This window comes from Gekko japonicus, unplaced genomic scaffold (assembly GCF_001447785.1).
Source record: "Gekko japonicus isolate JY-2015 unplaced genomic scaffold, Gekko_japonicus_V1.1 scaffold3129, whole genome shotgun sequence".
Classification (NCBI taxonomy): Eukaryota; Metazoa; Chordata; class Lepidosauria; order Squamata; family Gekkonidae; genus Gekko; species Gekko japonicus.
The window spans coordinates 144,941-151,181 of NW_015162046.1; positions in this window are offsets into that span (position 1 = coordinate 144,941).

The window sequence follows — 6,241 nt, forward strand, 5'->3', positions numbered from 1 at the left end:
AAAAAAACCCAACTCAGCCGTGGTTGCGTGTGATCACGCCGTGGCAGGCTGTGCCTGCAGCTTCCAAGGACTGTGACCGATTTCACACAAGAGCTGCATCGCGGCTGCACCTCCCTTTGCCCCACTTCTATTGGTCAATTTCCCACTTGAAGCCGTGCGGCCGCATTTTGACCTGCAGCTTCACCCAATTTTCCCCGTGGTTTCGTGATCCTGTTTTTTGAGGATCACGAAATTGCGGGGAACATCGGGTGAAGCCACGGGTCAAAATGCGGCCATGCGGCTTCGAGTGGCAAATTGCCCAATAGAAGTGGGGCAAAGGGAGGCGCGACCGCCGTGCAGCTCTTGTGTGAAATCGGTCTTTGTGATCGCGCAACTGCGGGTCAAATTCCTACGGAGCAAATAGCCTCGCTTCCCCCCCCTGCTTTATCTTGCGTGTGCGACCTGCACCAAAGAGTAGAATCTACAAAATACTATCTACAAAATACAACGAAGGTCCAAAAACGATCTCCATCTAATGATGTTTCCAGGTCTAATATTCGTTTTAAGTCTTCGTCAGAGAAGGACTGATAATAACTCCATAAAACATAAGTAAAGTCATTACAAAGTAATTACAAAAAAAGTTTTTAACATTTTAAACACATTTAACATTTTAGGGGAGCTGCGGTGGCTCAAGTGGTTAAGACGCTGAACTGCAGGCTGTGGAAGGTCGGTTGTTCAGCAGCTTGAGACCCGGGTGCCACATGACGGAGTGAGGTCCCGTCTCTAGTTCCAGCTTCTGCCAACCTAGCCATTCGAAAGCAAGAAATTGCAAGTAGATGAATAGGTACCATTTCGGTGGGAAGGTAACAGCGTTCCGTGCGCCTTGGTGCTTAGTCATGCCGGCCACATGGCCACGGAAACGTCTTCGGACAGCGCTGGCTCTTCGGCTTTGAAACGAGATGAGCACCGCAACCCTTGAGTCGGATTCGACTGGCTTGTCAGAAGGCAGCACCCACCGCTCAGGCTCCACTGGCCTCTTTTGGATTGCTAGCAATTGGGGGGGGGGATGCGCAGATCTGCCCTCACAGAGGCTTGTGCCGTCATTGCAAAAATGCTGTCTTTGTGTGTGTGTGTGTGTGTGTGTGTGTGTGTGTAAAGATCACCTTGCTAGATCAGACTGACATCCCTGGAATCCAGCATGTTTTTTCCCCCCAGTACCTTCCGGCCAGATGCTTGCCCACATTCTTTGTCCCCCACATCTCAGACTCAGCGAGCTGCTTCCTCTCTATGACAAGGCAGCTGATAACCATGGAGTGACTTTTCCTCCGTGAATCTTTCCAGTAAAGCCATATAAATTGCTGTCACAGTCACACCCCGAAGAGTAAAAACAAAAACACCTGTGGATTAACTGTAAGTTGCATAAAGTTCTTCAGTTTCATTAGGCGACCAGGTTGAGAACGGGTCACTGGGGGTTTGGGGGGGGGGCGGTATTTGTAAATTTCCTGCATTGTGCAGGATGACCCTAGATGACCCTGGAGGTCCCTTCCAACTCTATGATTCTCTCTCTCTCTCTCTCTCTCTCTCTCTCTCTCTCTCTCTCTCTCTCTCTTATCTATCTATCTATCATCTATTATCTATCTATCTGTCTCTCACTGCTCATACAGATATAATCTTAAGCAGAAAATAAAATAATAAAACAAAACAAAACAATGCCTTACTTGATATTCTTCTTATGATGTTTAATTATTGCCCCTAAATATTTTTTTTTGTCACGGACTGCCTAACAGAATTATTGCTATCTAACAATAAGTAATAACCCTATTACCTGTGCCCTCGTATGATCAGGTGCCTCGTTAGGCCTTTTCATCATTTGGAGTAAATGAGTAATTAAACTGGGCCCCAGCTCGTTAAAAATGGGACACTCCATAATCATATGCTCAATAGTTTCAGCTCTATCAGATGAGCATCTACATATTATATTTGTATATGGATTCTGTGATTTGATGATTCTATGACACCGAGTTCTCGTATTATGAGAAAAATCTCTCCATAACATCTATAATATTTTTTTTGGGGGGGGGAGTAGATCTTGTACTTCCCATTAGTCATCTTGACTAGAAATGCAGACTCTTTGGCTTTCTCTTGTGCTCAACCCCCTAGATAATTGTAAATGCCACTTTCCTGAACCCTTTCCAGTTCTGTAATATCCATTTTGCAATGGAATGGACAGAACTGTGCATGCCAAGGGATGGCATTTCAGTCTCCCTACATCGAAACAGGAGCTGTGGTGGCTAAAGTGGTTAAGATGCTGAACTGCAGGCTGTGGAAGGTCGGTAGTTCAGCAGTTCGAGACCCAGGTGCCGCATGACGGAGTGAGCTCCCGTCTCTAGTTCCAGCTCCTGCCAACCTAGCAGTTCGAAAGCAAGAAATTGCAAGTAGAGAAATAGGTACCACTTTGGTGGGAAGGTAACAGCGTTCTGTGCGCCTTGGTGTTTAGTCATGCCGGCCACATGACCACGGAAACGTCTTCGGACAGTGCTGGCTCTTCGGCTTTGAAACGGAGATGAGCACCACAACCCTAGAGTCGGACTCGACTGGCTTTCGAGCAAGGGAACCTTTACCTTTACCTTACATCGAAACACAAGGAGTAGCTTCTGATTCTCTGGTGTGGCTTAGAAATTTGTCTCTGTGGTTCTGCAAAATTTTTAAAAAGACACTTTCTGCTTATTGGAAAGTATATTATTAATTCTTCTATCAAGATGCTTCAAAAAGCTTATTATTAAAACCACGTATCATAAAACATTACCTGTGTATGCCAATAATTTTAGTATTCTACCATTGTAAAGTTTTGCGTGATGCGATTTTGTAATCCTGAGTATTGTAAAATACTTAAGAAGAAGAGGTTGGATTTATACCCCATCCTTCACTACCCGAAGGAGTCTCAGAGTGGCTTACAATCTCCTTTCCCTTCCTCTCCCCGCAACAGACACCCTGTGAGCAGTGTTTCCTTTAAGCTGAGTTAGTGTGAGTTAGCTCACAGTTCTTTAGCCTCTGGCTCACACATTTTTGTCTTAGCTCAGGAAGAATAGCTCCAGAGCAAACTAATTAATGCAGTAGCCAAATTGCTCGCTCACCACTTTAATGCCAGCAGCTCACAAAGTAGAATTTTTGCTCACAAGACTCCACAGCTTAGAGGGAGCATTGCCTGTGAGGCAGGTGGGGCTGAGAGAGCTCTCTCAAGAACTGCTCCTGAGAGAACAGCTCTGACAGAACTTGTGAATGACCCAAGGTCACGCCAGTAGCTGCCTGTGGAGGAGTGGGGAATCAAACCCGGTTCTCCCAGATCAAAGTCCACACTCCTAACCCGCTACACCAAACTGGCTCTCAAGAGCATGAATATAAAAGAGATAAAGCTACAGGAACAATCCTTTCCAATAATTGTATTAAATACTTACTAAAGTATGTTTTGCTCTTGCCAAAACTGGGCCATCTACAGTAGGGATCTAGATGTGCTCGGGTATCCCTAGGTATACAAAAAGAGTGTGACTGTAAATTAATCAAAAGAGGAACATTGTTTGATAAGGCTGCTGTTGTTTTGCTTTGGGTTACGGGATACTGACAGCAGTTGAGCCTAAAGAAGAATTGACCTGCTCATGTTCTTGAGAGATTAGAGGTGCCTGAAGGAGAGACTTCCAAATTGTGTATATGTGTGTAATGTGTTTCATTATTTGTAAGTCTCTAGCGTGTTAATAAAATGGGAATGGGATACTGCGAGAGCGTATTTACAGCCAGGGCTTTTTTTTGTAGAAAAAGCCCAGCAGGAACTCATTAGCATAATAGGCCACACCCAACATCAGAAATCCAGCATATTAGGCCACACCCCTGATAGCACAGCTCATTAGCATATTAGGCCGCAGCCCCGTGTTGCCAGCAGTGTGGTCATCCAGCCACACCCACCTTTTGCTTCTTATTCTGTTCACCTTGTTTGTTGTCAAAATACAGGGCCGTTTTTTGTAGCAGGGCCTCCTTTGCACGTTAGTCCACACACCCCTAATGTAGCCAATCCTAATGCGTTCCTGCTGTTGGGTGTGGCCTATCATGCTAATGAGTTCCTGCTGGGCGGGGCCAACTCAGGAGCCAGCCGGAACTCCGTTCCTGTGCGTTCCTGCCCAAAAATAGCCCTGCTTACAGCATTGCATTGATTTTTGTCTCCAAAAAAGGAAATCACATCCACAGCCCTTCCCTGCAATGGTCCACCAGATGCTTGTGGTGAATTCATAACCAGTCCCGAAGGTCTCTGGCTCAGTCAGACCTTCCTGTAGTAATTGGCACTCTGAGACATTCTGCCTTGGAGTTTCGAGAATGTGACCCTTTTGGTACATCCTGTGACACTGGATTCCGTAATTAAGCCTGGTGTGAACCATAGAATCACATAGTTGGAATGAGCTGTACAGGCCATCTAGTCCAACCCCCTCTTCAATGCAGGACCAGACTAGAGCATCCCTGACAAGCAGGGGTCATTTCATAGAAAAAGAGGTGCAGGAGCTCATTAGCATAGCTCATTAGCATAACTCATTTGCATATGCCACACACACCCGACATCACCGGAAGTGTGTCAGAAGGCAACATCCACCGCTCAGGCTCCACTGGACTGTTTTGGGTTGCTAGCTATTGGGCGGGGGACGGGGGGCATGCAGATATGCCCTCACAGAGGAGGGAGAGCTTGTACCTGAAGGCGGGCCGGGGGGGGGGCTCTGCAACTTACCTGGCTGCTTCTTGCTCCTCGTGGCCCAACTGAGGGCTGCTGGGAGCAGGGGGTGGGGCTTGTTGCATGTGCCCGCCCCCTGGGCTCCTTACTGCCGGAGCTCCGCTCCTGTGCGCTCCCGCAGGAAATTACCCGTGCTGACAAGTGTTTCTCCAGCCGCTGGTTCAAGACTGCCAGGGAGGGGGAGCTCTCCACCTCCTGAGGCAGCTGATTCCACTGTTGCACAACTCTGGCTCCGGTCACACTGGGGGAAATAGGTGTGGCCAAAGTGCGGCTTTTTTGAGCCGCACCAAAAGAGACGCACGGCGACGGGATCAGACAGTATCCCCCAGCCGCCGCACAGGTCCTCCCTGGCACGATCAGATGCTAGGAGGAAGCCACGGACCAGAGAGCGAAGTCAGCCCGCTACACATGCGTGTGCATGCGCAGTTCGGCAGGACCTCACATACTGTGGGAGAGACGGGCGCGCCGGCGATCAGACACCCATCCCTGCAGCAGATTTTCAGGTAGGTAGTAGTGTTTTCTGGGGGGGGGGGTTGATGCACAGTTTTGCCTGGAAGGGACGGATCGGGGACAGGTGTGTGCTGCTTCCCAGATGTTGCGGTGTGATCACGCCCACTTGATGCGCCCCTGATCCGTCCCTCTTGCATGGCAAATCCTCCCGTGTGACCGGGGCCTCTTACCATCAAAAAGTTTTCCCTAAGATTCAGCCAGTACCTTCCCGCCTTTAATTTAAACCCATTCTTGTGAGTCCCCTCCTCTGCTGCCCACAGGAACAGCTCCCTGCCCTCCTCTAAGTGACAGCCCTTCAAAGACTTCAAGAGAGCAATCATGTCCTCCTTCAACTTCCTCTTCTCCAGGCTAAACATTCCCAAGTCCCTCAGCCTTTCCTTGTACGGTTTGGCCTCCAGGCCCTTGATCATCCTCGTCACTCTCCTCTGCACCTGCTCTGTTCTGTACATATCCTTTTTGAAGTGGCCTCTTTCTATCCATACTGAATCTAGTGCCCAGTCTAGTATGTTGAAACAGAGACAGTTATCTTGTGAAAGAAAAAGAATACACAAAGAGACGGTGAATTGTTTTTCTCTATAGAAAGTTATATTTTAATGAGGTGCCTTGTACTAAAGGCTACCCTAATCTAGTTTGGTGTGAGAGCCAGTTTGGTGAAGTGGTTAAGTACGCGGACTCTAATCTGGGAGAACCAGGTTTGATTCCCCAGTCCTCCACATGCAGCTGCTGGATGACCTCGGGCAAGACATAGTTCTGTCAGAGCTGCTCTTGAAAGAGCTTTTCTCAGCCCCGCCTACCTCACAGGGTGTCTGTTGTGGGGAGGGGAAGGGAAAGGAGTTTGTAAGCCGCTCTGAGACTCCTTTGGGTAGTGAAGGGCGGGGTATAAATCCAATCTTCTCTTCTTCTTCTTAGTGGTTGAGTGCGCGGACTCTCATCTGGGAGAACCGGGTTTGATTCCCCACTCCTCCACTTGCAACTGGCTGGACG